The sequence below is a fragment of the Lycium barbarum genome, chromosome 10 (assembly GCF_019175385.1).
Source record: "Lycium barbarum isolate Lr01 chromosome 10, ASM1917538v2, whole genome shotgun sequence".
In the NCBI taxonomy this organism is placed as follows: domain Eukaryota; kingdom Viridiplantae; phylum Streptophyta; class Magnoliopsida; order Solanales; family Solanaceae; genus Lycium; species Lycium barbarum.
In genome coordinates this window covers 1,691,102-1,698,979 of record NC_083346.1, presented here as the reverse complement: position 1 = coordinate 1,698,979, position 7,878 = coordinate 1,691,102, and the positions used below count along the sequence as shown (strand labels likewise).

General features: G+C 40.6%; 1 long non-coding RNA gene across 1 annotated transcript; it reads left to right on the top strand.

The window, feature by feature from the left end:
* Positions 1–2,123: 2,123 nt before the first annotated feature.
* On the top strand, positions 2,124–4,478 carry LOC132612608 (uncharacterized). Its single transcript, XR_009571903.1, has 3 exons — positions 2,124–2,254; positions 3,039–3,089; positions 4,131–4,478. It is a non-coding gene; the product is annotated as an uncharacterized LOC132612608 (long non-coding RNA).
* Positions 4,479–7,878: the final 3,400 nt, after the last annotated feature.

The following is a 7,878-nucleotide window of genomic DNA, read 5'->3' as shown; positions in this document are numbered from 1 at the left end:
TTGTAGATCAAGAGGAAAATCTAAGTACTTAATTATTAATTAATTGACACTAAACATTTATGTTTATAAATGCGTTTTCATTAACTAATCTCTTCGATGTTCAATCTATGATTAATCCTAGGGTATCTATCACTATAGTCTATAGCTAGCAATTTAAGTTATCAATTATTCAATTGTTAAACTAAATAAGAAACTTGAAAGCAAAAAAAGCGTGACTCCAATATAGAGGTTTGATTTTACATGTGAGCATCTAGTAGATCATCTTCTAAAATAGATCGAGTTTAAATTCTATATGCTGATGGTATAAAAATGGTTATAAGTAAACCTTTATCGATTGGTAACCTTAATTTAAAAATGATATTTAAGCTATGTGTTATTACATGTTAAACTATATATATTAATAATGTATAGCTTAAATCATTACACCATCGCCATTTCCTATTAGACTAAGCATAGAAATCCAATCACTAGGATTATTAACTACTCCTTTTGACCTAATTTATATGATACCATCTAACTTAGCACAGAGTTTAAGAAAGAAAGGAAGACTTTTGAAATCTGTGGTCTAAAACAAGTCTTAGATATTTGTGTGGATATACATCATTTCATAAAGTTAAATTATTTTTAAAAATAGAAATGTGATATTTTTTTGGACAGAGGGAGTAATAAGGATTGTGAGTACTGAAAAAAGTTCTAAATTTATCAGTGTATAAATTAAATCGTAAACCTAACCGAACCAAATCATTAACCATTCAACTACTTCGCGTGTTAGTATCAAGATGAATATGCTTTTGTAATAATTAAAAAAGAAAAACAAAGAAAAATTACTATTATCTGAAATTGAAATTCACCAACTATGTGACACAACCATTATTTTGCAGATGCAACTACATATATTTTTAGGATAGGTTGTAAATTTACTCTTGTTTTGGTGGTGCACCATGACCCATACCAGGGCTATGTCCTGGTTTATTATGTCCCGGTGAATTGGGTGAATAATCGACCTCTAGCCCTTCTTTTGGTGCACTACGACCATATTCAGAACCATCCCCCGACCTTTTAGGTTGGTAATCTTTGAACTCTTCTTTTTGTTTTAGTCCAGCATGATCAATTGCAAGATCATGCTCGGGACTTACATGCAGATAATCGTTTATAACTACTCGTTGTTCTGGTGCACGAGGTCCATGCCCTCCTCTTGGAGGAGGGCAAACATAAAATTGACCATTACTAAGACAATGGCTTGCTCTTCGGGGACCACAATCTTCATTGTGGATTAAAGATCTAGACTGACCATTTTTGTAAGGGACAATTATCAAAATCAAAGTAAGAAATGTTGTGAAAGAGATTGAACAAGGGGCCATTTTTGTTGTCTTAGCCTAATTTGCCTATGTTTGTAGTAATGGTAGTGCAAACCATCAAGCTATTTCTACAATATATAGTTAAAGTAGTGATGAGTCTGATTATTATGAAATTCATAAGGAAAACCTTCATTATTCTTTCTTGCTTGAGAAAAATATAGGAAACTTCATTAATTATATAGTCCAAGATCCATTTCAACTGTATTTTTGTGTAGGGAGATATAACAAACCTTCATTAACTATATAGTCTAAGAACCATTTCATCTGCATTTTGGTGTGGGGACATTTAGCAAAACTTCATTAACTATATAGTCCAAGAACCATTTCAACTGCATTTTGGTGTGTGGTCTGTTATATCCCGTAATTTTGCATATTTGGATAAATTGAAATAATTGTGACTTGTATGAGATAAAGCAATATTTTGGTTTTAGTAAATATATATGTTGTTCATGAAAAATATTGATGCGAAAATATCGAGAAAGGCTAAGGGCAGAATTGGAATTTTAAAAATTTGTTTCATGAATTACAAATATTAACCAAGTAATTAGGCTAGGGAACAAATAAGTTAAAAAAAGGGCCCAATGGTGCAAGTGGCTGGCCAAGAAGGTGGGAGGCCCAAGCCCATGAAAAATTAAACCCAAATAAATAAAAGGAAGGGCCATGAATCTTCTACACATTAGAACCTTCAAGAAACAAAAAAAAAAATTGGGAGCAAAAAGTGAGAGAGGCCATTCGGCCGAATAGAAGAGAATTTTTTTTTTTGGAAGCCCTTCAACTTTGATCCAAAAATTAAAATTTTCTAGTATTCCTACTAAGCTCAAGACCCTCTTCAACGTGGTATAATTATTTTAGCAAGAAAATCACTTTGGTGGCAAGTGAAGGATTTGAAGAAAAAGGTAAGAATTTCTATTCTTTTACATAATGTGGAAGATTTATATATGTTATAGTGAGTAGAATTGAATGGAAAATATGGAGATGTTGTGTGTGGTGTGTGAGCCGTGTGTGTGTGTGTGTGTGTGTTGTGGCCGTGTGGTGTCTTTTGGTGAAGGAAGATGAATTAAATTTATTTAGTATGAAATTTGTGTGTTGTGGCCTTGTGATGTAAATGGAAGAATAATGGTTCAAGATTGGCATGAAAATTGGTTGTAAGTGTTGTAGGAAAATTGTGTGATTTTATTATAGTTTTATGTAATTATGGAAATGGAATTGCTAAAATATGAATTGTTGTTGTTGTTGATGAAATTGGAAGAAGAAAATGTGACGTTGTGACCTTGTCGCATTTGTGGAGATTTCGAATGGAATATGGTGATAGTGGGATTGTAGAATATTTGGTAGAATTGTATGAAATGCTTTTGAATTGTATTTGGTTGATCTTGAATTAGTAATGAATATGTGAGCATTGGAATCGGCTTGAAAATACGTAGTTGAATTGAATAATGATGAACTATGTAGAAAGGAAGGTTACTAGTGTTGGAATGCGTTTTAAATTGGTTTTTGACGATATTGGTATGGTTGTTGGTATTGTTGGTATGTTTGTTGATGAATTTGACCGAGTTAAATTCTCGGGGATGTTGAATTTACAGGGGAGATGCTGCCGAAATTTTTGTAGACAAGTACTAGTTAGAATTGAATTTCTAAGTACTTGTAGCTAATGTTTGGTAATTGATAATATTATCGTAGATATTGGAGAGCCCGAGACTTGATTCGGGATTTGACTAGCGAGCGATCGAGGTATGTAAAGCCTACCTTTCTTTCTTTTGGCATGACCTTTTTGGAATGAACAAATAACGTATAAGTATGCTCCTAAAGAAAATCCTATTCTTAGAGCCACTAGGATGGCTAACATCTTTGACCTCCATAAGTTATTCCATATGGCTGCATACATATTTTATGATGTTCAAAGATTCTATTTGTCATGTTTTGAATGTTGTTCGAAATAAAAAACGAGAAGACTAAAGCCTTTGATGAATACTTCGATATGAAAATATGGTCTTAAAGTCCCCATTTGATTTGATCCATAATGTTATCCGCAAGTTTCCTAATATGAATATGTGATCCATAATGATGTTCGAAAGTCTTCTAATATGAATAATACTTGAATTTCGAAGTATGAATTATTAAATATTTTCAGAAGGTTCCGTACTTCGAAAGTTTGTACCTCTCTCATACTAATTCCGATTGACCCGAACCTTATTTTTTTGAGCCTTCAGATGTTTGTAAAAATATTTGGCTATCGAATTTGAAATTTATTTATGTACTTATATGCATATGGTTTCCGTACTACTCCGCTCATGCATACTACTATTACATCGTTCGCCGGATCCCGGGCCGGTTTTGTGATCGTGCGCACTATGTTATATTCGGCAGTATGATGTGTTACGGTCCCCGAGACCTCGCCATAGGGCAGGGTACCGCTTATATACGGCGTTATGATGTGATATGGCATATGATATGTTCTGGTGTTGTGATATGTTATGATGATACGATATGTTCGGGGATTGTACGGAGATATGAAACCTTCTGGAGTACGATGTGTTGTGGCGCCAGCGTCGGAGTGGCGACCACGTTCCTGAGCCCTATGCATGATTTTTTTTATTTGCATTATATATATATATATATTTTCAGCACAGGTTTTGATATACAAATTCTGTATCCATTTTCTGTACTCCTCACTTCAGTTATGATTCGGATTTCTGTATTTCATGCTTTGCATACTCAGTACATATTTCGCACTGACCCCCTTTCTTCGGGGGCTGCGTTTCATGCCCGCAGGTACAGGCGTTCGTTCAGGTGACCCGCCAGTGTAGGGTACTTATTCTGTTGTTTGGAGTACTCCTTTTGATTCGGAGCTCATATTTTTGGTACATACCTTCTGTTATACATGTTCTGTATATATGATTATTTGGGTACGACGGGGCCCTATCCCGTCATATGTTTCTGTTATGGTTTGTAGAGGCCTGTAGACATATATGTGGGTCATGGGTCATGTTTGTTCGTTTATGTTTGTGATCTGTGCCTTAATGCGGTCCCGTTTGCTATTATGGCCAAAACGACCCATATGTTTGTATATCTGGGCGATGTGTATTACGCCAGCCTACCGGTTTTGGTATGACATTTCTGTACGGGCAACAGCTTAAGACGATGTCTGTTATCAGTAACCGTATAAATAATGAATGTTAAGCTTGAATAAGTCCTTGATATGTCGATCTGGTACGTAAGTCTGTTTGGGTGTCCAAATAGGGCACCAGTCACGGCCCATGGGGCTGGGTTGTGACAAAAGTGGTATCAGAGCGCGGTTTGTCGTCGGAATGTCTACAGGCCGTGTCTAGTAGAGTCTTGTTTATCGGTGTGTTGTGCACCACATCTATAAACAGGAGGCTACAGGACATTTAGGGTGTTACCTTTCTTTGGATCTTAGATCGTGCGATAGAGCTGTGCTATTAGGATGATTTCTTTCTGACTGATTGTCATGTTTACAGTGATACCTCCGAAGAAGGCGACGGCTGCCCAGAAGGGCAAAGCAGTGGCAGGAGAGACCAGCCAGATACAGAGAGTTACTCGGGCTCGTGTTCAGACTATGCCTGATATTGCACCCCAGTCACAGGGTTCTGCTACACCCCCACCAGAGGAGCCTGGAGCGGCTCCACCATTAGCTTCAAAGGCTCCAGCGCCCGAGCCTCCAGCTCTTCAGCCAGGGGCGGAGGACAGGGCGATGAGAGAGGCTGTTCAGTTGTTGATGACATTAGTAGCAGGACAGGCTCGCAGACGCGGGCTAGGGGGTGATGATGGTGACAGACGTGACAGTTTGAGGGTCCGTGATTTCTTGACCTGTAATCCCCCCAGAGTTCTACGGGTCTAAGCCCGAAGAGGACCCCCAGGATTTCATCCGACAGATGCAACGCACACTGAGGCTGGTCAGGGCTTCTGAGACTGAGTCTGTCGAGTTAGCTTCACACAGATTACGGGATGTAGCGATTAATTGGTACGAGTCTTAGGAGCTGTCCAGAGGCGAGGATGCTCCTCCAGCCGTGTGGGATGAGTTTGTAGCTGCCTTTCTCAGCCACTTTTTGCCCCCAGAGTTGCGGCGGGCGAGAGTTGACAGATTTTTACAGCTGCGACAGAGAGGCAGGAGTGTCTGAGAGTACAGCTTAGAGTTTGATTCTCTGGCTAGATATGCACGTACCATAGTAGCTGAGATGGCTGACCGGATGCACCGGTACGTGATAGGGTTGGATCGCTACTTGATTGACAGTTGTATGGCGATGGCATCGCAGACTAGTATGGACATTGCCCGATTACAGGATTATGCGCAAGGGATGGAGGACCGACACAGAGAGGATCAGTCGGGTAGAGATCGTGACAGGAGGCAGCCCAAGAGGGTTAGATCAGCCGGTTATTCAGGGGAGTCTCGAGGCGGGCAGCCTCAGCAGAAGTATAGCAGATATCCCCCTCAGTCAGGCCGGAGTACACATCCACAGTCTACAGGTAGACGATTTAATGATGCAGAGTATTCTGGGACAGGCCAGAGTTTCAGAGCCTCGGGTTCGCAGACGAGCAGGGGTCCCAGTCAGTCTAGGCCACCGATGCCCCGGTGTTCTTATTGTGGGAGGTCGCACCCAGGAGAGTGCTATAGAGCTACGGGTGCCTGTTTTTCTTGTGGCCGCTAGGGCCATATTATGAGAGACTGTCCGTTGACGGGTGGTTCTAGTGGTGCAGCTCAGCCGACGAGATCAGTTACTGGTTCGTCTTCCACTTCTTCAGTTATGCGCCCTGCGGGGCGAGGTATGCCAGCACCAGCGGGCCGCGGTAGAGGCCGTGGCGGGGTTTCTGATTCTAGCGGTCCTTCGAACCGCATATATGCATTGGCTACCCGACAGGATCAGGAGGCGTCGCCAAATGTAGTCACAGGTACATTATTGGTCTTTTCTAGAGCTGTATATGCATTGATTGATCCAGGTTTTACTTTATCATATATTTCTCCCCTCGTTGCTAGTAAAATTGGGATAACACCTGAACCTATAGAGTCGTTCGAGGTAGCTACACCGGTTGGGGATTTTATTATAGCGAGGCAGGTATATAAGGATTGCTCCGTGACTATATGTGGCCGTTGCACTAAGGATGATTTGGTAGAATTAGATATGATGAAATTTGATGTTATTATGGGCATGGACTGGTTAGCCTCTTGTTATGCTAATGTAGACTGCTAGAAAAAGGTAGTTCGCTTCCAGTTTCCAGGGGAACTAGTTATAGAATGGGCAGGAAATACAGCATCGCCGAGAGGTAAGTTTATTTCATACCTCAAGGCTAGGAAGATGATTCAGAAAGGGTATATTTATCATTTGGTTCGTGTGCATGATACTAAAGCAGATATACCTACTCTCCAGTCAGTTCCGGTCGTTAATGAATTTCCAGATGTATTTCCGGACGAGCTTCCAGGTCTTCCCCCTGAACGGGAGATAGACTTCACGATAGATGTGTTGCCAGATACTCAGCCTATATCTATTCCTCCTTACAGAATGGCACCTGCAGAATTGAAAGAATTGAAAAAGCAGCTGAAAGATCTATTAGAAAAAGGCTTTATCAGACCCAGTACGTCACCCTGGGGAGCGCCGGTATTGTTTGTAAGGAAGAAAGACGGGTCGCTGCGGATGTGCATTGATTACCGACAGCTGAATAAGGTGACTATAAAGAATAAATATCCCCTCCCCCGGATTGATGATTTATTTGATCAGTTGCAGGGTGCTAAATATTTTTCGAAGATAGATTTGCGTTCGGGCTATCATCAGGATCGAGTACGAGAGACAGACATTCCAAAGACTGCTTTCAGGACCCGGTACGGGCATTATGAGTTCAGAGTGATGTCTTTTGGGCTAACTAATGCTCCGACAGTGTTTATGGATTTGATGAATCGGGTATTCAGGCCGTTCCTCGACATGTTTGTGATTGTATTTATTGATGATATTCTAGTTTATTCACGATCAGCAGAGGAGCATTCAGATCATCTGAGGACAGTACTTGGCACACTTCGGCAACAGAAATTATATGCTAAGTTCTCCAAGTGTGAATTCTGGTTAACCTCAGTGGCATTCTTGGGGCATATCGTCGGAGCAGATGGTATTCGGGTCGATACACAGAAGATCGAGGCTGTACAGAATTGGCCTAGGCCTACGACACCGACTGAGGTACGCAGTTTTCTGGGATTGGCCGGATATTACAGGAGATTTGTGGAGAATTTTGCTTCTATTGCAGCACCATTAACGAAGCTAACTCAGAAGGCAGCAAAATTTCAGTGGACCGATGCTTGTGAACGCAGCTTCCAGTTGCTGAAGGAAAAATTAATTACAACTCCAGTTCTAGCTCTTCCAGAGGGGTCAGACGGGTATGTTATTTATTGTGATGCTTTTGGTATTGGGATAGGTTGTGTATCAATGCAGCATGGTCGAGTTATAGCCTATGCTTTCCGGCAGCTCAGACCACACGAGAGAAATTATCCTACCCATGATCTGGAATTAGCCGCGGT